General features: G+C 38.0%; 1 long non-coding RNA gene across 2 annotated transcripts in view; it reads left to right on the top strand.

Moving 5' to 3' along the window:
- LOC110393305 overlaps nucleotides 1-24883 on the top strand; it is a 72974-nt gene that overhangs the window by 609 nt on the left and 47482 nt on the right. The gene's annotated exons all lie outside the window — the stretch shown is intronic.

Here is a 24883-nt window from a genome sequence, read left to right as displayed (position 1 = left end):
CAAACTGTGCCATTATCTTTAATTTGATTCCCTGTGCCTGTGCAGTTGCACAGTTGCACTAATTTGGAGCTGCTCCTATTTACTCCCTGCCTTACTATTACATTGATTGCTATGGCAGATTTGAGCGTGTCGAGCTGGCTGCATGTCAACTCCGATGCTTAATCTCTGTTTACAGTTTGTTGGGTTATGTGATTAAGCTCACCAGGCACGCAGAGGAGCCCAGGGTCACTTGGGCAGTCAGGGCAGTCCCAGGGGAGCCTCAGCACCACCGGGCAGGGGGAATGCCCAGCCCCACAGGTGAGCCAGAGGCTCTCTGGGTCACCCCACAGACTGGTGGGTTTACTGCCTGGGGGTGTAGGACATGTTATGGGATGCATCATAGGAAGAGCATTTGGGGATTGTACGAGGTTTGTTGTGGGGTGTTTGGAGCCAGAGAGCAGGGCAGGATTACACTGTTCATGCCATCTCACTTTGTGTGAGTGTTTGTCTCTCTGAGACCGGCCACGTGTGTATTTATATTTAGTTGTGTATACATACAAAGTGTGTGTTTTTGCCAGTTTGGAATACATGCTCATACTTGCTACTGGCTGGACCTCAGAACGCAGAGGCTTAGCAACCTCGCTTCTGTTGGGCTGCTGGATTCAGCAACTAATTCCCGAAGTGACTGATGTTCTAGGATTACTATTTCTATGGTAGGACTGCATAGCAGAGTCAAGTGTCAGTGCTCCTAGCTCAAGAACATTAATTAATACTTTTCCATATTGTTACAAGAAAAGAGGAAGGACATAGGGCAAACACATACAGAATTTGAGCTACTGAAAAAGTGTATTGGTGTGCATCTTTTAGCGAAATTCAGAGAGCCTGTGCTACGAGAGTATAATATTAGAGGTACTGATATTATTATAATAGTAGATTTACTGATCATGGACTCAAAATAAGTGGAAATACAAATCCATAAATGCATAAATGATCAGAAACTAAGCATTTTAACTTTTAAAGGATAGTCTGCAGGAAAGTAAAGAAGAAAATTATTTGTGAAATTAGTTGAAAAGCTTGATGTGGGCAAAGATTGGATTTTGTTTTTTTTTTAATTTGTCAAGAAGAATGATAAGCAACAACTCCAGACAACTCCAAAGAGAATGACTTCAATGTTGGAAGTAGGTTTTCAAACAAGAAATGAAGAGAAATTTGTGGCTTAAAGGTTAGAAATAGTTCACTGAGGATGGGGTGAAAAATCTAGGCTTTGCCCCTCAAATTGAGCATTTTGCTTTCCTGATAATTGCAGCTGAAACAAAGGGTGGAGGGAGCAGAGGGAATGAACGTATAAACATGAATGTTACTGTTTTCATTATGAAATTAAAATCAAAAGTGTGTTCAAGTCAGAGGAGTAAATCTGTCTAAATGTATTAAAAAAACAGGGTATGAAGTCACAAGACATTTTTATAAATCATTTGTTCCTTACTCCTAGAGATTTTCAGACATTTAGCATATGAGAAGAAAAAACACCTAAGGAATTTGGATTAGCCTGGTTAGTTGTTGGCAGTGTTCAACCCTGAATTTTGGGGATGTTTTGACTATGGAGGCCATTTTGACAAACTGCAGGATATAAGGAGTGGGGTAAGGTAGGTAAAATGTACTCATAAAAGACTAGGATTGTGAGGGATAGCAAAAGGTTGTCCATTAAGGCAAGATGAAATTTTATGGAAAAGTTGGTGGTAACATTTCAGAAAGAGTTTTATTAGTATTTTCGTGTTTTGTTAATATTTTCAGCAGTGGTCTTGGCAAGTAAGTATAAAGGAATTAAAAGAAACCTTATCAATGTAGAGGAAGTAAACATCGACAAAACATGTATAAAATAGTGATATATATCTACAATCATTTCCAAGCCATTTGAGAGGGGATAATTGTTTATGTAAATTCTGCTTGAATTGCTTTAGCTCCATCAAAATCATATGAATTGAAAACAAGTCATGCTGCGGGATACATTAGTTTCTAACCTGCAGCAAAAGGCAATTTAAAGTAAAACAATCTGCTTCTAAACAGAATAACCAAACTTCGATTGCAGACTGCCTCCACCACTGTTTCTCAGTATCCTCCTCTTAATGCTGGCTGCATATTTTCTTAAACTAGGATAGTCAAATTTTCAAGGCAGGGACCATAAGTTTTTCATTTTTTTACAGCACTGTTAGGCACTTGCAAAATGTACTGACGATTATTTATGCCGCTTGTGCTTTTAATGTGATGGACTGTCTATGCACAAGACCCAGTTCTACCTTCAGTTACAAGTTGTTTCAGCTGAAGGTAATGGAAGTTGTGCCTGCACAGTGGTAGAGCCTGGTCCTTAACCTCCTGAGGTCAGTAGGAACAGATGTGTTCTCCTATTTTCTTCCCTTGGGGCTTCAAGCATTTTCGTAGTACAAAGGAGTCTGATTTTCTTAACGCTTTAATTGCAGTGCTGCTTTGGTTTTCTCATTTTCCACCATCAATTTCATTGTTTGATTATACATTTTCTAAACTTCATAGGAATAATAGTCCCGTACTAGCATTTTCCGTGTTTAAAATACATTGCTAACATTGTAATATAAAGTGGGAAAAAATTCCAAATGGAAATAACCGCTTGTAATTATGTAATGCTGTTATAATGTATTTGCTATACAAGGAGAAATTAAGGTACTAACGTTCTCAGTTCTGGATTTACTGTAGTGTTTTCCCAGTGCTGGACTTATTAAGCTTAGCTTTTTCACATATTTAGATGTAGTGTGTGGAATCTGTCCTTTTTAAAGAAGAAAAATAGACTGTCATGTGACAATTTGGATACCAACATAGCATGTTTATTTTATTTATGTGAATGTACATGTGAGATGTATTGCTTATTCTGGAACTATTTGTCAACAATGGAAGAGTACAAATTGGAGGATCTCAACATAAGTTTTTCATGCCGCCTCCTAATTCAATCTTCAATTCTCTGGATTATCATTCACTGACAAAACAGCAGAAATCAGCTAAGAAATGAGAGAAACCCATTAGTCTGACCAGAAAGTGCAACCTTTCCTAAAGGTTTCCTCTAAGTCTAGCACGTTCTATGATCTGGGTATTAGCCAGATTTCTCAGTAACATGCCAGCACCTCTAAAACTTTGGCTTTATCTACTTCTAAAACTGATGAAGGCATGGTTTGATTCTACGTGTTAGCTTTGCCTCCTGTTTTGCTTTCTGTATTCCTTTCTGTTCAGCTTTGTTGGGCAACAAATTTCAGTTCAGAGTTCAAAGGAAAAAAAATTTCAATTCTGTATGGTAGCTAATCTCAGTTTTCTGAATAACAGAAGCTTTTTTTTTTTTTTTTGTAGTTTTTAAACTGGTGGTGGGTGGGTGGTAGTCAAACACACAGAGTTTTCCCAGTTTTCAGTACACTTGCAACTCTTGTTTCTTTGGGTACCAGCTGCTAAAACTTTGGTCTAGGTGTGTACTCCTGCCTTTTCCTACAGAAGTGTAGTTCTTCCTGACTTCAGTGTAGTCAGGATAATAGCGATCTGTTGAAGATTGAGTTGGTTGACGGTCATCCTTAGGAATTTCTTTTACATCAGTTAAGACATTTGCCATTTCCTGAGGAACCTTTTTATTGTTGTACAGATGTCTGTATTTCATTTTTTTCTTTTTCAACAGGGGAAGAAAAAAAAAGCAATTTTGCTACCAGTAAGTAAGGCTGGTCAGTGATTTTAATTAACTCAGTTGGAGTGTTGCAACTTTTTGCATAAAAATAATTACTTCTCAGACCAAGTGCTTTAGTGATTCTGTATCAGTGCCAGTGAATCTTTTCCTCCCAAATGGTTTTATAAAAAGTAAATAGCTAGTGATTATTTTGTTCTAAACACTTTTTGCAGTCAAAAAGGGAAGATTACCAGAGATAAATTTGTAAGGCTGTTAAGTTGCTGTTTGAATGAGCTTAGATGTTACAAATGAGAGAATCACAGAATGGTTTGGGTTGGAAGGGACCTTTAAGATCATCTAGTTCCAACCCCCTGCTATAGGCAGGGACACCTCCCTCTAGACCAGGTTGCTCAAAGCCCATCCAGCCTGGCCTTGAATGCTTCTGGGGAGGGGGCATCCACAACTTTGCAGGGCAGCCTGTTCCATTGTCTCACCACCCTCACAGTAAATAATTTCTTCCTACTATCTAATCTAAATCTACCCTCTTCCAGTTTAAACTGTTTACCCTTGTCCTGTTGCTAGAATACGGAATAAAATTGTACAATACCTTGAACATCAATATTTTATAATGCATGGAGTTTCACTGTAATTGTGTAGGTAGGAACACTTAACAAATAGAGTTACATAGGAGTCTTGAAAATCCATACAGGCATTACCTTCCAGAGGCAGTATCAATTTGACAGCGGAGCAGCAGGGCATGCATCATTTCCAAACAGCCTATGGGCAGTGTATGCTGACTATCTCAAGACAGTAAAAGATTAGTTAAGTGGATAAGTAGCTGGACTTGTAAGTTGTAATTTGTAGGCCAAATGTATCTGACCTGTAGTTGTGCAAACTCAGATCTCTGAAGCTGATTCCGAAAGCTACGGTTTCATTCACTTCAGCTTCATAAGCTATTTTTCACCAGTCTTTGAATAGAATATGAACAGTGCACATAATCCAGACTACTTCCCTTTTGAGACTGGAATTTTACTAGAAATGTCAATAAAATATGGGAAAGCTTTGATCCTAGACCAGGATGTAATTAGGGTAGGCACAATACAAAGCTAGGCACAAAAATACTAAACTGGGCACAAAGCAAGGCATTTCCCTGTGTAGTTTGTGGTTAAAGGATTAAGATGCTGGATAGTATAATATAGTTGCATAAATCAGTCCTGATATTCTTCAGCAGGTGAGAATCACAAAACAGGAGCAGATTAAGTACTTATTTTTTAAAAGCATCGTAAAAGGGAAGGGAATAGGAATTGGTAATGAGATATCAGTATGGGATGCAATGTGTCTCATCTCCAGCCTAGAAGCTTTGCATGTGGAAACTTAAATACGCCTGTACTGAAATTTAACAAAAATGGACTGCAATAGCAGGAGCGAGAGCAGGCCTCATAATGTTGACTGAGATACAGTGTTTGATGAAGATCATTCCAAAACTGAGTGAAGCAATGTGATGCAAATAAAGGTGTTAAATGAGTGCACAGAAATTAATTCTACAATCAGTGCTGATAAGTTAATTGTTGTAAAAATGTTCTGACTTTGTACAAGCAGGGCATTTGCCACAGCCAAAAAGGACGTTATGGTAATTCGTAAGAACTTATATGAAATTTTTGATTTCATGGGTAAATAGGAGAACAAACAAACGTTTTAGAAGTGTTGTGAAGAGAGAATATAGAGACATGGTTAAAATAAGACTTAGAAGACCAACAGGAGAGTAAGAACAGGACTCCAAGACTGAAGACAGAAGTTAGGAAAGATACTTTAAAAACCACCATGAGGGAAATGGAATGAGACCATGAGCACTTCTTCACAAAATGAAGGAAGAATGAGACTGCATGGTCAGCAGGTTAAAAGTCAGTAAGGAGTAACAAGTAATGGTTCTGGGATTTTGGTAGAGTATAATGAGAGGACAGAGCAGAAGCATAGTCTTTCCTATTTCTTTTCCTAAAAATTCTGTGGTTTCTTAAAACTTATGGCTAACAGCACTAGTTACTTTTTTACCTTGCTCTATATTTTGAGTTTTGAGGGATTTGGCAAATATATTGCTAATATATAGCATGGCTTTTCAGCTGAAAGTTGTTGTTAGGTAGGGAATAGACTCTCAATTTTTGTGCTTAGGTTATTTTGAATGTCTCTGAGACACTTTGGGTTATAATTTTCCATTTAATTATTTATAAAACATTTTCTAAATTGAAAGTGTGCCCAAAGTGGAACATATTGAATTGCAAGTATGCCTAAAGAAGGGCAGCAAGACTTGTGAAGGACTTGGAGAATATGCCCTATGAGGAGCAACTAAAGGAACGGGAGCTGTTTGGTCTGGGGAAGAGGAGGCTGAGGGGACACCTTATTGCTCAGGGACATGATTTTGTGGTGTGTTGTCAGAGTTAGGGTAGTATGGTTAGGTTGCAGTTGGACTTGATGATCTTGAAGGTCTTTTCCAAGCTGAGCAATTCTATGATTCTTTATCTTCGTGGCATGGGCTTTTTGCTATATTTTGTTTTGAAATGTCAAATTTATCAAAAATGTGAAACTGAGGACAATCATTTTACGAACAGCAACATTTCTACACCTTGTAAGCGTTTAATGGAAGTTACCTGTAAATATTTTTTATAGGTAATACAGCTACAACCATCTTCATTACGGTAGCTAGTTGATTGTGCTTTTAATTCTAAAAGAGAGAAAATCTGGTAGACCAAGAGAGTTATGATTATTATTCCAATATTCATTGAAAACTCTGGGCTAACTTTGATATCATATAAAAAAAACTTGGAGTAGGCAGTGTTTTTAATAAATCTATGGAACCAAATCTCTATATTTCATACAATAGTATGCAATACAAAATACACATATTCATGATGTGAGGTAAAATGTGCATGGGAAAATAAAGTTACACTGATAATCTTTGGTAGTGAGAAAGACTGATTTCTTGTTGCTGTTCTCTGAAGAAGAGTGGACCCCACAGTGTCCTCGGTGTACATATACATGGCAATAAAGCTCAGATTTGAGTCACGTAAAATTTGCCTCACTGTGACTCTCAGTCTCTAAATTTTGCTTAAGTCCAACATGGAATGGCTCTCTGAACCAACTTCTCCTCCTTGACTGTCCTTAGAATTTCCTGTATACCTAAAATTAGGCCCTGGGAAAGTGAGGAACAACCCTCACTGAGAATAGAGAGGCTTGGTTTTTGCTGAAGCCCTGTTCATTTAAGAATTTGTGTTTGTTTGCAGATGTCTTACAGTAACTGTCCTGCAGCCCGGACAGCAGCTAACTGATGCTGACAGCTCTGGCATCATTAAAAAGCATGTCGTAACAGTCACGTCATAGAGCTATAAAACATGATAAGTGTATATATATGTATTTATCTCGTATGTCTCATAGTCTGAATCATCAGTGTACAGAGGGACAGAAGAAAGGAAGAAGGAATCTTGAATTTCTGCATTCCAAGTGGAGACTAGGAGCTCACTGAAGGCAAATAAGCAAGATCAAATGAGAAGTCTGTGACTTCTCATTGTAAATTGTACTGACAATTTTGAGTGCCTTGAGCACTCTATTTTCCATTAAGTGTATGGTATTTTTTTCTCCACTCTAGTGCTTATTGGAAGATGCCTTTTGTTTTTCAGCCACAATTCTGTTTGCATTACTGTTTAAATTTGAGCTTTTCAACAGTTGCTGTTTTTGCAACAATGAAAGAAAATATTGTGGAGCAGATCTTAATTTCCAGACGGAAAGCAGTTATCAAAAAAATAATTGAATTTTTTTTCCTTATGACACATAAAGGTGTTCAAACAGCATTCCGAGAGAGATCACAGCTTTGGGAGGTGGTTTTTATAGAATAAGCTCATAATGTATTGGACCAATCATCTCATGTTTCTAAGAGAATTCACAAAAAGAGAGTGGAATTATAAACTGTATTATCTTCTACTGAAAAGGAATTTTATTTTGTTTCCTGTGATCACTTCTCTTAGTATATGATTAAATAGCAGAAAAGATTTATATCAACTTTATTTTAAGGTGAATGTAACCAAACCTGAGTATGTAGCACATAATTTCATTTTATTCACTTTATGTTATTCTGTTATGTATGTAATGCTTTAATTTTAGTCAGTAAATATTAAGGATTATGTAAATGTTTTGTTTTACACCATGTAATGAACGGTACTAAGACATGGTGAGATTGTGTTGTCTCAAGGCACAGCAAATCAGAAGAGAAGTCTGATCTTTATCTTTTTACCTTTCCAAGTGGTTGCTTCTCCTATTGAAGTTTCTTCTGTATTTTGAAGATTTTGAAATGCATCACTTCAGCATTAGCATAGATATTTAGATTGTCAAAGGGAGCAGAGACAAGCCCAGACCAATCTTTGTTTTTTGGAATGGAACTGGTATACACCTTGTTTCTGTGTTGGTTGCTTTTTTTTTTTTATAAGGGACTCAGCCACTGAAGGTTTGGAATCTGCTGGAAATTTACTTCAGCTTCCCAGTGCTAGGTAGTTATAATGGTTGAGTTTGATTTTAAAGTTTTTGCTGAAGTTTTCTCAAAGGTCCACATAAGTAAGGCCAAAAAATTATTCATGTCTGCCTGTCCCTGTCAAGTCTTTATTGACTCTTCACTATTCCAATTCTAAATTGAATGCAGCCTCGGGGAAGGAAACATTTATATGACTGTTACGGTGGAAGGATTTTTCTATTGATCCTGCGTACAAAAAAAAGGGCATTGGAACCAGAATGCTTTTAACTAATTAAATGTGACAATTCTTCCCCTTGAAGAAGAGATGTTTATCCAAAATCAAACCTGCGAGTTACCAAAAGTCTTTATAGTATTCCCTCTTCTCTTTGACAGACAATACAGCAAGTTAAAAAATAAAAGGCCTGATGGAATTCATATTATGCAATATTTGTGTGCACGTATATGTGAATAAATTGGAATCTCTGTGTAGGGATCACTCCCTGACCATATTATTAATGTTATGTAGCCAGGTTTCTTTACTTCCATTTCTCTTTATTTACCATTCAGACAAATGACCCTTTCGGAAGAGTGTTTTTACTTGGCTTTATAGGAAAGTCTGACGCTATTTGATGACACCAGTAGCAAGTAATAGGGAGATTCAGAACACTGGTATTTTAAAGCTGTTTTACATTAAGTTATGTCTTATTACATAAGCGTAATTTCAGTGACTCCTGTAATTTCAAATGATGTTGATTTGAAGCAATAAGATAGAGAATCATAGAATCATTTGAGGTCTAAAATACCTTTAAAGGTCAGCTAGTCCAACTCCTCTACAATGAACAGGGACATCTGCAGCTAGATCAGGTTGATCAGAGCCTGGTCCAGCCTGACCGTGAATGTCTCCAGGGATGGGGCATCCGCCACCTACCTGGGCAATCTGTTCCTGTGCTTCACCACCCTTACTGTAAAAAAACTTCTTCCTTATCCAATCTAAATCTCCCCTCCTTCAGTTTGAAACCATTTCCCTTTGTCCTATCCCCTTTTTTCTTATAGCACCCCTTTAGATACTGAAAGGCTACTCTCAAGTCTCCCTGGAGCCTTCTCCATGGTGAACAGCCCCAGCTCTCTCAGCCTATCCTCATAGGAGAGGACATTGAATCATTTCTATGCCCCTCCTTTGGACATGGTCCAGCAGGTCCATGTCTCCCCTCTACTGAGGATTCCACTCCAGGTGAGGCCTCACCAGGCTCAGGTGGAAGAGGGGCAGGATCACCTCCCTTGCCCTGCTCACCACCCTTCTGTTGATGCAGCCCAGGATAGAATTGGCTTTCTAGGCTGCAGGGGCACACTGCTGGTTCTTGTCCAGCTTGCCATCCACTAGTATCCCCAAGTCCTTTTGGCAGGGCTCTACTCTATCCTTACATCCCCCAGTGTCCTTGTATTGACAGTGTGGGTTGCCACAGCCCAGGTGCAAGACCTTACACTTGGAGGTTAAAAACCTCTCACTTGTTCTAGGCTAGGTACCTGCTGTATGTGTCTATTCATATCTACATTATGTGAAAGAACATCATGGAAAAAATAAGGCAAGTGTTTAGTTAGAAAGGCTTCTGAAAATCATCTAGTTGACTGTTTGAAAAAATTTGAAAATACAGCTAGTGCACTTAATCACAGAGAAGCTAAGTTTATCACTTATTCAGCATTCTTTATCTGTAACAATGCCATGGAAAAACAATGGCATGTTTTTTTTCTCTTAAAATGGACTCAGCAGCTCTATTTTTTTCTTCCCTTGTTTGATTTACAATATATGATTTGTCTGAACACTTTGCATGAATATTTTTTACAGTGTAGGCATTGTCTCTGTCTTGAATGCTGTAGCTCCAGTGCTCTACCATTCTGAAGGTTTTACTTGCATCAGTGTCTGCATCGTATTGCTAGATTTTATGCGTAAACTGAATGAGAAGGATCAAAATAAACAGGAAGGACAGACCCTGCTATCTAGTAGCAACATGCACTATAAATCCATATTTTGGCTAAAGATTTTTTTTCTGGGACTTCTAGTAGGGTAAGAAGAATTGAATTAGAATTTTGCACCAAAAATACGTCTAACTGACAGTGTAAAAGAGAGCACAGTAAGCAGCCAGCAATGGAAAAATTTTGGAGATATAACCGTGATATTTGTGACATCTCTCCACCTTGAACCTGCTATACTTTGAATTGTTGATTCCTATAGGAATGTCATATATGAACGTGGCAAAAAAGTTTATATGAACTTTTTAAAAGTAAGTTAAAAAACTGGAACAATAAACATAAAAGTGAAGCTTGTTGAAGTATGTAAAAAAGCTAGATGGAAAAATAGGATAGGACTGACCTAATGATGCAAGAATGCTGGGGGATTTATAAAAGATCAGGTTGTGACTTGTCCCAGATTCCAAATACAAAGAGCTAACTTTTGTCGAAGTAATTAAAATTTGCCAAGCAAAGGAAGTTTGTCAGCCCACATGAAAACTTACTGAGGAAAGTTAAGTTCTTGGCTAGCAAGAACTACTTTTCTGTACTTAAAAAAATACAGAAAAGAGAATCCAAAGTAAAAAAGTGAAGCAAAGAAGAGAAGCAAAGCTCAGATTTGGAATCCGTGAAAGTCCCGTTGCCCAAATCACATCAAATAATATCAGGCAACAATGATGTCTGTAAATCAATAGCATAAATAAAAAGGACTATAGACAAAAGAGACTCTTACAGCTCAGAAGATATTTTGTGAGGAATAGGACCAGAGCAGCAAAAGACAACTGTAAAACTGTCTTAAAAATAAATAATATTTGATTAATGTGTCCATGTTGCTAAAAAAGCCCATTTGCCTCAGAAAGATATAATGTAGCCTATAAAGGAAATATATAGATTAAATATAATATCCAAAATGTAAGGAGAAATAGTGATGAAGGAGCACTGTGATGAGAGAGAAATAGAAAATCCCAACTTTTAGAATTAAAATATTGCAACTTCTTTTAGGTCTTACTAACAGGACACGCTCCTTAGTAGGTTAAATAAAGGCGGCATAGACATAAGCTACCTGCTGCTTAATAACAATTGCCCCTGTCGAAAATTTATGGAATTATTATAGGAAGTAGTATTTGCTAGCACAGTAAAACAAAAAGATGTAAAATACTATGTACTTTATTTTTTTACTAAATGAAGGTTTCTAAAAAAGTGAAATTTTAGCAGTTTTATCACAAAATGTCTTTGTGATGAGTTAGGCATATTCTGATTTGCCTTTTTATAACCATTTTCTGACTAATCTCTGAAAATATTCTGATGTGATTCATTGATCCATTTGTAAACTAAACTCACTAGTTGCATATTTTGCACCATGTTTTGTAATCCTTAATCTGTTGATTTGCTTTATCGCTTCTTTGCCAATATGTGTGTGGTATTTTCAAATATATACCTTGTTCAAATGTATACCTTGTATCTTACAAAATAAAGACAGTGTTCACTACTATGGACTGATGTCAAAATATTCTTGGTGGTTAGTCTATAAATGTGTTAAACATTAATGTACCATATTACTAATTGTTTTTATTCATTAACAAAAAATAATGAATTATCTTATTGTTATCCTTAAATGCTAACTTCACTAGTATGTTCACAGAGTCACAGAATCGCAGGGATTGGAAGGGACTTCTAGAGATCAAGTCCAACCCCCAGTTCGTAGTCCATATATTCATATGTCTGTAGCAGGAGGTGACAAACCTTTAGCATCATAGAAGCTTAGAATGGCCTGGGTTGGAAAGGACCCCAAAGATCATCTAGTTTCAACCCACCTCCCATGGGCAGGGTTGCCAACCACTAGGCCAGGCTGCCCAGAGCCACATCCAGCCTGGCCTTGAATGCCTCTAGGGATGGGGCATCCACAACCTCTCTGGGCAACCTGTTCCAGTACATCACCACCCTCTGAGTGAAAAACTTTGTCCTAATTGTAACCTAAATCTCCGCTGTCTCAGTCTAAAACTATTCCCCCTTGTCCTATCACTATCTACCCATGTAAACAGTTGTTCCCCCTCCTGTTTGTAGGCTACCTTCAAGTACTGGAAGGCCACAATGAGGTCTCCCCGGAGCCTTCTCTTCTCCAAGCTAAACAAGCCCAGTTCCCTCAATCTTTCTTCATAGGAGAGATGCTCCAGCCCTCTGATCATCTTGGTGGCCCTCCTCTGGACCCGTTCCAAGAGCTCTGCATCTTTCTTGTGCTGGAGCCCCAGCCCTGGACGTAGTACTCCAGATGGGGCCTCACAAGAGCTGAGTAGAGGAGGACAATCACCTCCCTCTCCCTGCTGGCCACTCCTCTTTTAATGCAGCCCAGAACATAGTTGGCCTTCTAGGCTGCTAGTGCACACTGCTGGCTCATGTCCAGCTTCTCATCCACCAGGATCCCCAAGGCCTTCTCCGCAGGGCTGCTCTCAAGAAGTTCTTCCCCCAGTGTGTATCAATACCTGGGATTGCCCCAGCCCAAGTGCAGCACCCTGCATTTGGCCTTTTTAAACCTCATTAGGTTCACATGGGCCCACTTCTCCAGCCTGTCCAGGTCCCTCTGGATGGCTTCCCTTCTCTCCAGTGTATCGACTGCACTGCTCAGCTTGGTGTCATCTGCAAACTTGCTGAGGGTGCACTCGATTCCATTATCTATGTCACTGATAAAGGTGTTGAAGAGCACCGGTCCCAAGATTGACCCCTGAGGGACACCGCTTGTGACTGGCCTCCACTCTGACATAGAACCATTGATCACAACCCTTTGGCTGCGTCCAGCCAACCAGTTCTTAATCCACCGAATGGTCCATCCTTTAAATCCATAACTCTCCAATTTAGATAGAATCTCAAAAACAGTAGTTACTATTTGATTATAATTGTTGCAAAAGGAACGGTGTGGTTGAGATCTTGTGCAAGTGCTTTTTATATAGAGTATAGCTGGTAGAATCCACCTATTCCTTAACTTATACTCTTAGGAAGGTTTCTGTCTCTATAATTCAAAATCTAATGGCTAGATTTAATACTCTGCCTCCTTTGGTATTCAAAGAAAGAATAAAAAAACTGAAAAAGTTATTACTCTCAATAGATGATGCCAGCAACAAAACAAAGCTTATAAACCAATAAGTGCTTGGCACGATCCTGAGCCCATAGTGATGTTTTAAGTTCTTTATATAATTGGCAACTTTGTTGAAAAGTGAAAGCCTGGAGATCCCTACACAGGTATACAAATGCATATGGAATTAAATTTGTATAATTTTCTTGAAGATAGGAAAATACAACATGCATAGTCTTTTTGTACTGACATCAAATTAACAGTAGTACCAAAGCAGCTGTTAATGGCTGATGCAGATGCCAGAAACTGTGGCAAAGTTGGAAGGTGGTACTGATGATACCTTGGGAAAGATTGGTTGGTTTGTATTGAGTGAAAGCAGCAATGTACTTGTCTTTTGAGGTAGAATATCTTTTTTTTCCTCATGTCTATTACTTATAATTTAGTGAGCTAGTGGACATTAGTATTAAAGAAGAAAAAATATTTTAAAGTCAGATTTCTGATCTATAGCTTTGCAAAGTTACAATACAGCAGGAGCAAAGAGGCATTGACCTGAAGGTATTCAAGGCCAGGCTGGACCTGGCTCAGGGCAGCCTGGCCTAGTGGTTGGCGACCCTGCATTCAGCAGAGAGGTTGAAACTTGATGATCTTTGAGGTCCTTTTCAACCCAGGCCATTCTATGATTCTATGATTCTATGATGATACTGAATTCACAGAACACTGAAAATCAATTTCTGCATGGTTAGAAATTGCTGTCAGAGCCACAAGGATCTTGCAAAGGTTTCAGAAACTTCCAGGGTGATGCATATAAAGCAAAGACCTACAAGGAAAACTGAAGAACATATTTTATTTAAAAGGCCATTATGGGGAAAATACCATCTATTTTTTCTTACTTCTATATATACAAGTCAACATGCATCAAATTGCTATTTACAATTGTTCCCAGCATTACTAAGTTTCTATACTCAAATAAAATCAAAACATTTTAAGGTTTTTTTTCAGCTGTAGACACAAAGAGACATACATAACATTCCTAGGTATCCAAGGTATCTAGATATACAAGTATCTAGATATAAAAAATGATGTAGCTCCCATTACCTTGAAATTTTGAAAGAAAAAAAAGTTATTTGAGAAGTATTTTTACATTTTTGACAGCATAAATGTCATGGACATGCTGTCCATGGGGACATGCTGTGCCCTGCTCCTGGTCACCAATGGGAGGACATAGGACTGGCACAAAGCTGCACCAGGGGAGGATCAGTCTGAACATGAGGAAAAATTTCTTTACTGTTAGGGTGGTTAAACACTGGAACAGCCTTATGATTGAGGTGGCTGGTTCCCCAATGGCTGTAAGCATTCAAGAGGCATTTAGATAATGCCCTCATTTACATGATTTAACTTTTGGTTAGCCCTGAGGAGGTTTGGCAGTGGGACTGGATGATCTTGACGGTCCCTTCCAAATGAACTATTCTAATAATTCTAATAGTTGGAAGTGAATATTCATTTTCAGTTTCCATTAATTTGCAGATAGAGGGATATCCTGACGAGTTCATATAAACAGTGTGAGGCAGAGATGATAATTCTATGCCAGAGTTCAGTCCATTTGAATGTAGTAAGCTTTTTGTTTTTTCAAAATTCCAGCTACAGTTTCCTTGCTTATTTTGGAAAGTAAGCCATCTGATGGTGGATTTGTTATTTCTTTTTTATTTAAACATGCCTGAAGTAGAACTATCAGAAATTATTTTAATAATATTTATTTATTCTTTGAAGTACCAATAGCCAGAGAGGAAAATAGTGTTTTTATTTTTTCCATATGTTTTTAATTGTTTACTTAGTAAGGAGAAAACTGTAAATAAACAAAGCTCTGTTTTACTAAAGGGTAATATTTTAGGCATCACTGCTCTTAGAAAGCCATGCTGCCCTGTTATCAAATGATTCATGCGAATAACTCCAAATGATATGATGGCATACTTTGTTGCTTTTGCAGCATCCACCTTGTGAGCTTCTGCGTTTTCACATTTCTTTGCAATAACCAACAAGACACAAAACCAACAGCTTTGTTCCTAGACGCTATGCTAGAATTATTTGCAGGATTTACATTGCCTGTGTGGTGTCCTACTTCTTACAATCCTTGTGAGCAATAGGGAAACTGCTGCATAATTTTAGCAAAAACTATAGCCATACATACCATTCAAAATGTCTGTAATCACTGAAAGAGCAAAACATACTCTCCTGAAGGGATATCTTTTATGTAGTGCATAACTAAGTAATGTTTTACTAACATACTCATGATCCATTGGAGGATGTAATTTAACAAAACAAAAATGAATAATGTATGTCTCTACCTTAAATTATTATTCCTATGCCAATCTCTATAATTGATAAGTATTATCTGTTAGTCCCAAGATACTGTGGTCTATAGCAGCATTTAGCCTGCAGTAAATGTAAAAAATGAAATCTTCACTCGCTAACTGGCTGAATGTATTAGGCTATCCCAGCCACAGCTTTGTAGGCAGGCCAGAGCAATTCTGGAAATATGTTTTTAAAATAACTTTTTCCAATGATAATTTTAATCGTATCTGTCAAAAGATCCTAATATTCCTAAAAAAAGGTAAAGTTTCCTGTCTTTTAGAGATGTATGCACATTTTTCAGTATCATACAGATTGCACTTGATATCAAGCAGTGTGTTTGTCTGGGTAACAAAGTAGTCACTGGCTAAGATAGCCTTGATGAAGCATTTCAGATGGTCCTCTGCCTCAATATCATTAATCCTCACTTTTTTGCTTCTCTAACCAGATTGCCCAGTTCTTGTCCAGTTGTGGAGGTGGAGAGTGGGAGGGAAGTAGTCTTCCCCTGCAAACTGTCTTCTGAAAATCCCCTGGTGCATGCATCTGCTCTTTGTCATGAGCCCAAAGGGAGATTTTCTCTTATCCAGTTCCAGTGCCTGGTTTTGAAGTCCTTTGATTTTTCAGTAGTTGAGTAAAAGACAGTGGAGGCTGTCCCAGGAGGCTAGAGTACTCTTTTAAACCTACCATCTTTTCAAAGCTTTACTCTCTACGAGATATTCACTAAACATTTGTAGTAGAATATATGATTGATCATTTCTGCTTATACAATGATTAATTCACTTTTCCAGATTTTCTTTTTATATGCCAGTTTTCTTTCTGTGATTACAATATAAAGAAACAGGACTTTAGGGCAAAATCAGGTTCTGACATGCAGAGTCTCAAACTAGGAAGCCACATCAAAGATTTTTATTATAGGTACAGGTTTAGGATAATAAAAAAGAAGGACATTTTTTAAAGCTGCGTGGTTGATTTTTGTAAAGGAGCCATGCTTCCTTAGGCTGATTTGGTCTGACTATTACAGTGTATACCCTGCAAAACTGTAATTGTTTCAGTCTTCCCTTTCTGCATGCTACCAACAAAGGAAATTGATCTTTTGAAATAAGGACGAGTACGTAAAAAAATGAAAGAAGATTGAGCATTTTCCAGGCCATGCTGTAATACAGAGCTCTTTAGTTCAGTTAGTAGTACAGATGTAAATATTTATTATTTGTTTTTATTAATTACATGTATTTAAGTAAGCAGGTAAGGAAAACTGGGTGGAACTATAAATATCACTGCCATATACCAGTTGAAAATAAGTGTTAGGTTTTGACTTGTAATGACTGCTGAGCAGCACAAATTAGCTAAAAACTTGAGGAAAAATAATGATGTTGCAGGAACTAGCAAAATGAAGACGTTCTAAATAGATGCTTCAGTAGAGTGCAGTCAATTTAACAAACTATTGATTATATTTATTTTTGCTTCATATTCCTTTCATCAGTCATTCATCATTAATCATCATTAAATATACCTGTATTTGAAATTGGCATGAGCTGTTTCATGTGCTTTGCTTGTACTCTGATGGGTGAACAGATATATGGCAGATAATGTGGTCTTTCTGGAACTTCTCAGACTCTTGTCAACAAAAAGTAAAACTTTGGGATTTGGTACATTTGCAAGTTCACAAGAGATGCCCTTTGGTGGCAAAAATGAAGACTATAACATCTGACTGTATCCAGCCTCATTCTTCAGTTTCTCTATTTCAAAGTAAAAATAAGCATTTTACTGAAGAGATGAGATAATCAAAATAAATGAATGCAAAAAATGCAAAATAAATGAAAACACATCCAAACTCACACCACCCCTCCCCATTGTGAGCTATACCTAAGCCAAAGTCTATTACATGGATTTTTTCAGTGTTTTTGGCTAATGAAGATAAAAATAATCTTTACAAAGCCTGAGATACCTGTAGATTTTCCAGAAGTTTAATTTTATGCATAGAAAATCCAGCTCCTGATCACTCTTTGAAAACTTAATTTTCTGTCAGTGCTGATAACACCACAGTGTGGCAGGAGTGCATCCTTCTGACCATCTCCCTCCCCACCTCCCTTAGATTAAGTGAATGAATGACATATCACAACAAGGTAATGTGCTGCAAATAGCATGAGCTCCATTGTGCAATGCAAACCAACTTTTAAATGTAATGAGTATTGGTGTATTTAAAAGTAAAAGGGAATTTTTTTTAACTTTGAGGCTAGGTTATTTGCATTCATTCACCGAGTTCCATTTTTATTAAAAAAAATTAGCTCTTCACTGAAATGCATTTTAAACATAAGAATTAATGTCTCTTGCAGTATATAATGGCTTATAGTTTTCCTCCTACTTCAGCATAAGGAATGCAATCATTGCTTCCTTTGTGCATTATTTTGTATGAATTTCTTAATTATTGAATTATTAGACTTGTTAGTAATGCAAACATTATTTTTCTTCCTGAGATTTGTGTTTTCACTTTATTTCTAAAAGAAGCACATGGTCTTCTTCAGATAGTGAAAACTGCACTTTTCCTTAGGCAATTTATAGTTTGCCCAAGTTTGCTTGATCTTACTCTGTGCATGTCTCCAGAATTGTTGAATCTCATCTTAAAATAGCATAGGCTTACGTTAGCTAACGATCTAAAACAGTCACACAATATTTCTTGAAATATCCTGGAAAGGGAAGAATGCTTTTAACTATTAATGCTAATATATTGGTTTTGCTTAAAACAGTGATGCATACCTATCACAACGTACTTAAAGCTAGCTCTATTTCTCCCGAATAAATAAACAAAATTATATACACTATAAATAATCCAGAATACAGAAATAAAGTGTGATTAAGTATTTAATGACCTTATTTAAAGAGGATGGAAAGTTGAAAAGCATTGTACTTTGCATCAAAAGTACCTGAAAATTAAATAATAATAAAAAAAAGGGTGACAAAATAACTCTTTATCAGTGTTGTGTTCCCAGTTTTTGAGCACCTTTTCCAACTATTCTTTTGAAGTTATTTTTTTCTAAGTTTACCGACAAAGAGATGTAATGCTTTGGCAAGTGTTTTACAAACTAAGTGGAATTAAATCTGGTCACTCGGTGAAGGAAATCAATCTTGAAACTACATTTCAGGATGATACAAAGGACCATAGTTCCACCCAGGAAAGATTTCAGTAGATGTATTTGAGCAAGTACTGGAGAATTGGATTCGTAAGTTATAAGACAGGAGAAATATATTTTAGGGTGATAAGGTTTTGTAATTTAGAGCCTTGAAGAATAATTATCTGTTAGTGAGTGCTTACATATAATGCAATATGGGCTATATTATTCTCAGCACTTTATAAAGATCTTCAAAAATGCTATTCTTGCAAAAGAAGTTAGCTGCACTATAGTAGTAGATGAAATCCACAGAATCTAAAGGATTAAACTGTCTCTATTCACATAACTTTCCCACCTCTTTTCAGTGTTCTCAGGCCTGTTCCTAAGTTCAGCAGTCGCTTTCCTTCATCTTAAGGAAGATTGAAAACTATATGTAAAAACTCTCTGAGCCATTGTACTCTTCTTTTAGCAATGAATTAAAATCACATGAATTAAAGTCTTTGGGCAAGGCAATAACCACCAGTCTTTGCTGGGTCGATTGGCTCCTCCAGTGTACTGTTAACACTGTGAAGCCCTTAGTTTTCTGCCTAGATTGCCTGAAATTGTTTTACAGTTCTTTTTGATGCTGGACAACAAATGAAAAGCAAAGAATTCCCCTAGAATTCCCCTATCCTCTGTTCCCCACAATGTTCTGGATAACCGTGATCATTTGCCATTACAAACACAATGCAGATTTTAATATCTCTATTTTGTAAAATAGAACTTCCAAATATGATATAAAACTGTAGCAACCTGACCAGCACTTGCAATCCTTGAATCCTTTTGTAGAGCAGGTAAACAGTGTAAATGTAATGCTGTTTTCAGTCAAGAACTGCCTAGTCTTCCAGAGATGTTTATGGAGCTCACACTGTCACAAGCTTTCCTTCATCCTTTCAAGAGAAAGGATAGCTCTTACATAGATTGTCTTAAGGTCATTTCATAGAATCATAGAATTGCTCAGGTTGGAAAAGACCTTAAAGATCATCAAGTCCAACCGCAACATAACCATACTACCCTAACTCTTAACAACCCACCACTAAATTATGTCCCTGAGCACCACATCCAAACGGTTTTTAAACACAGGGATGGTGACTCAACCACCTCCCTGGGGAGCCTATTCCAGTGCTTAACAACCCCTTCTGTAAAGAAGTTTTTCCTGATATCCAACCTAAACCTCCCCTGGTGCAACTGGAGGCCATTTCCCCTTGTTCTGTCACCTGTCACCAGTGAGAAGAGACCAGCCCCGCTCTCACTGCAATCACCTTTCAGGTATTTGAAGAGAGCAATGAGGTCTCCCCTCAGCCTCCTCTTCCCCAGACTAAACAGCCCCAGTTCCTTTAGTTGTTCCTCGTAGGGCATATTCTCCAAGCCCTTCACAAGCCTTGTTGCCCTTCTTTGGACCTGCTCCAGAACCTCAATATCCTTTCTGTATTGAGGTGCCCAAAACTGAACACAGAACTCGAGGTGAGGCCTCACCAATGCTGAGTCCAGGGGCAGGATGACTTCCCTAGTCCTGCTCACCACACCATTCCTGACACAAGCCAGGATGCCATTGGCCTTCTTGGTCACCTGGGCACACAGCTGGCTCATACTCAGCTGACTGTCCATCAGTACACCAAGGTCCCTTTCCAGCCACTCCTCCCCAGGCCTGCAGGGTTTCCTGGGGTTGTTGTGACCAAAATGCAGGACCCAACACTTGGCCCTGTTGAAACTCATATGGTTTACCTTGGCCCATCGATCCAGTCTATCCAGGTCCCTCTGCAGTGCCTTTCTACCCTCTGGCATATCAACACTCCCTCCCAACTTGGTGTCATCTGCAAACTTACTGAGGGTGCACTCAGTCCCCTCATCAAGATCATTGATAAAGATGTTGAATAGGAGCAGCCCCAGCACCGAGCCCTGGGGGACGCCACTTGTGACTGGCCGTCAACTGGATTTAACTCCATTGACCACAACTCTTTGGGCCCTGCCATCCAGCCAGTGTTTCACCCAGAAGAGCATATGCCCATCCAAACCATGGGCAGCCAGCTTTTCCACAAGGATGCTGTGGGGGACAGTGTCAAAGGCTTTACTGAAGTCCAGGTAGACCACATCGACAGCCTTACCTTCATCCACTAAGCAGGTCACTGTGTCATAGAACAAAATCAGGTTCGTCAACCAGGATCTACCATTCATAAACCCATGCTGACTGGGCCTGATCCCCTGGTTGACCTTTAATTGATCCATGATGGCTCCCAAGATTATCCGTTCTATAACCTTCCCTGGCACCGAGGTGAGACTGATGGATCTGTAGCTACCAGGATAATCTTTGTGGCCCTTTTTGAAGATGGGAATCACGTTTGCCAGTTTCCAGTTTGCCGGGACATCCTGTTAACCAGGAATCTTGAAGGATGATGGAGAGTGGCTTGGCAACCACATCTGCCAACTCCCTCAGCACTCTAGGGTGCAGTCCATCTGGCCCCATGGACTTGTGAGTGTCCAGCTGTTGGAGCAGGTCCAGAACCATCCCATCATGGATTATGAAGGGCCTATTCTGTTCCCCATCCCTATCTACCAGCGCAAGGGACTGTGTGCCTCTGGAGCAACTAGTCTTACTATTAAAGACTGAGGCAAAGAAGGCATTAAGTACCTCAGCCTTATCCTGATCCTTGGTCATCGTGTTGCCCTCACCGTCCAACAAGGGATGGAGCTTCTCCCTTGTCCTCCTCTTACTGTTGTTGTATTTATAGAACTATATTTTCTATATTTTATAGTTGTCTTTCACCTTAGTGACCAAATTCAGTTCTAGCTGGGCTTTAGCCTTTCTAATTTTCTCCCTGCAGAGCTTCACTACGTATTTGCAATCCTCATAAGTTGCTTGTCCCAATAAATTACAAAAGTTAAAAAACGTGAAGATTTCTCTAGCCGGTGATGTTTCATATTGTGTAATCTGGTTATCTCTGAAATTTTGTCCCCCCTTTTCATATACTATATTGGTACTTTAGTAAAATTTGACTGTTCTAGATTAAAAATAAAAGTCATTCCAAGTTTGTTTCCATTAGTAGAAATGAGTTCACACTTTTTAAGCTACGGTGCAAGATCAGAGTTCAAGGAAATGAAGGGATGTCAGTCATCCATTCACCTGCTGCTACCTTCTTGCAACTCATGTCAATGGGACCTTTAAAGTAACTTCTATGTCTGGAAAATGGCTGATGGATCCATGGGCTATCCCTGCTGTATATACATATCTTATATTTATCACAGAGATCATACCAGTGCTTTCTACTCATGGCATGAAGAAATATGAATGTGGAGAGTAGTCATTTAATTGCAGCAAACTTTGTGCTTGCTTGGTGGGCTTGGCTATGCTGTGAATTAGTTATTTCTCTTCTGAAAATTTCAAATAACTAAGATACATAGAAGACCCTTTATTTAATATAAGAATCTCAGTGCAAATGCGTGCGTAAATGTATATAAAGTTTAAATAACATGGGTTTGTAGCAAATCACTTTTGTTCATCTTGCCTTCAAGATGTGCAAGAAGATTTGTGGAGACTGTAGTGCAGAGACTGCAGGAGTGGCTAAGGGAAAAGGACATTTTTCTGCAAACAAATGAGTCTGAGCTTAATAGTAAAGCAGAAATGAATTTTGTAAAGGAAGATGGAGATGTGGACTGTGGACCTTGCAGAGCAATTCTAGGAGAACATGGGATTGAATTAACTCTGTGAGGCAGCTGCTGGAGGGGACTTTGGCAGAAACAGTGGGAAATTCCATGTAATTAAAGCAGAAAAGATCTACAGTGTGTTTTGAATGAACTTTTAACTGTGATATATCAACTCTAAACTCTTCTCCTCACCCTAGGGCTTGCCTCATTTACAGATTCAGTAAGGGCGCCTTCTGTTGTAGTGTTCAAATTGTAAATTCTTTGATAGCTTGTGTACATGTTTTCAAACATGTTTTGTCTAAACTAGAGTTTTAGCTGCACCACAATTTTGTGACTCACTTTTACTAAAGCCATCCAAGATATTGCTAAATTGTAGCCAAAGGCAAAATAAATGACACCGGCTGTTCCTCTAAGACCACACACGTGACCACAAATTCTGTCATTGATGAAAATGAAGTTAGTGTGACCAGTTAGTTTGCCATCTTGGCAGCCCAGCTTGGCATTTGCTCACATGCTGCGCATGTTTCAAGAGCTTTATTATTTCAGGGATGTGGCTAATCCATAATGTTTTGGCATGTCCTCTGTACTATACTCTGTTTTCAAGAGCTTCCATGTTTTTCACTTTTCTCCTGTTTATTTTTTTATTTATTTTTTTTCCCTTGAAATATCACTCATTGTCTATTTGCAATTCTCCAGGGCAAATCCTTCAGGCCTAGTGGACTGAAACATCCAATTTTTTCTTTGTGTTCTTTTTGTTTGTCTTTTTGAATTCTTATTTAAGCATTTATATGTCACTGATTTTAATTGTCATAAGCAGTATTAATTATTAGCTTTTTCTCCTAAAGGCTGACTGAAATGAGTTTCAGATCAGATTGGCTGTTTTTTGTTGTTGTTGTTGTGTGTTTGTTTGTTTCTGTGTGTCATTGTGATTCAGAACAGCTTAACTGAAAATGTGAGAAATTGCTACAGGAAAGCAGTGTTTATTACAGGACACTAAATGACTGCCCTCAAGTGGCAAAATGAGAGCAATACCACTCGTGATATTTCTGTACTTCTGTATATAGAAAATAGTCAAGGATTTAAATCGAAATATTTTTCAGGGATTGATATCTTAGCTTCCTTTTTGAAAATAAATGCTAGGCCTGCATTTCTGAATGGGTGGGTTCCGTGCAAAATCTGATGCTTCTCACATAGGCAGTGTTTATTTTCTTGCTATGGTTTTTCTGTGCTATTTTGATTCCTTTTATACAGTTTATCAAGTTTATTTTAAAATTCTCTGTTACTTTAATGATTAAGAACTATGAAATCCTTCTAATATCATTTAAGAAAGAAATCTTAAAAATATTAATGTTTGACTTTGTATATTCCTATGTAGACTTTGTTGTTACTGGAAATTCAGAGCAGGTAGCCAAAAGTAAAAATCTTTTTCTCATTTTTGTTGGATCTTCTTCTGCAATAACAAGGACTTTATGCTGTTGAAGAAAAATAATTTTCTCACTGTAGCAGCACTTCATGCCCTGTTCTCAGAACTTCATTCAGGCAGATTCAAAGCACTGAAAAGCAGGCAAACAAAAAGGCTACAAGAAACTACAAGAAACAGATTAAATATATTCCTCTACAACTTCCTCATCCTCTCATTTTGGAGCTGCTGTGATCCAAAGTCAACCTATGATCCAGCGTTAATAGCAAAGAGAATAGAAAATTCAGGCATGGCAAATTGGAAGGCTGGGGTTTACGTAGGTGATGAGGAGTCTGTGCAGTTTGGTAATTGTAATGATGCAGTGCATCCTTTGAGTGCAGATATAAATAATGCATACTGTTGGGGAACTTAACTTTTAATTGCCTTTCTTTTTGTTATTAGGATTCAGGTGTGTTGTCTGTTTGTGGGGGGAGGGAGGTTGGGAGGTAAAACAACAAGTTTCCTATCGTCAGTTCTTGCTTAGGATGAGAGCTGAATATTCCTCATTTAAAGAAAGTATGGAACTGGGGTAATATTAGGAAGGTATACACAGTCAGAAAACATAAAGTAGCTGATGTATAGCAAGTTGCCTCCAGTATCTTCCTAGTTAGTGAATCAAAGGCAATAACTGGAATTTTAGTCCCTGAAAGACCATTCCAGGTTCATGTAAAATTAGACAGGAGCTAGAAAATGTGAAGTGAAAGCGGATAGAAGATTGACTTAGGATACCTTACACCATTGTGTATAGCCAAATTAATCTACAGTTAATTTTATCATTTGAAGATAGTATCTTCTGCATCCTAGATAAATCTTGATGGATGCTAAAGATCTAGTTTTTAAGAGGCATGAATGACAAAAAGTGGAATTCATAATTTTTTGGAGACATCTAGAAATTAGTCAAACACCCCTTTGTAATGAGTAATATTATTATGAATCACAACAGTAAGTAATATTAATAGCTATATATTGATTTAGACTGTAAAGCTTTGTCTTCTACCAAAAAAAATCTGATAATCCTCATATCTGTCCCTTACAAGGCATGAAATGTCTTCTTGTGAAGTCAGAGATAAATGTTGTCCAT

Source organism: Numida meleagris, chromosome 2 (assembly GCF_002078875.1).
Source record: "Numida meleagris isolate 19003 breed g44 Domestic line chromosome 2, NumMel1.0, whole genome shotgun sequence".
NCBI classification, from domain to species: Eukaryota; Metazoa; Chordata; class Aves; order Galliformes; family Numididae; genus Numida; species Numida meleagris.
Note: the sequence above shows the minus strand (reverse complement) of the source record. Positions and strands in the feature narration are given on the sequence as shown.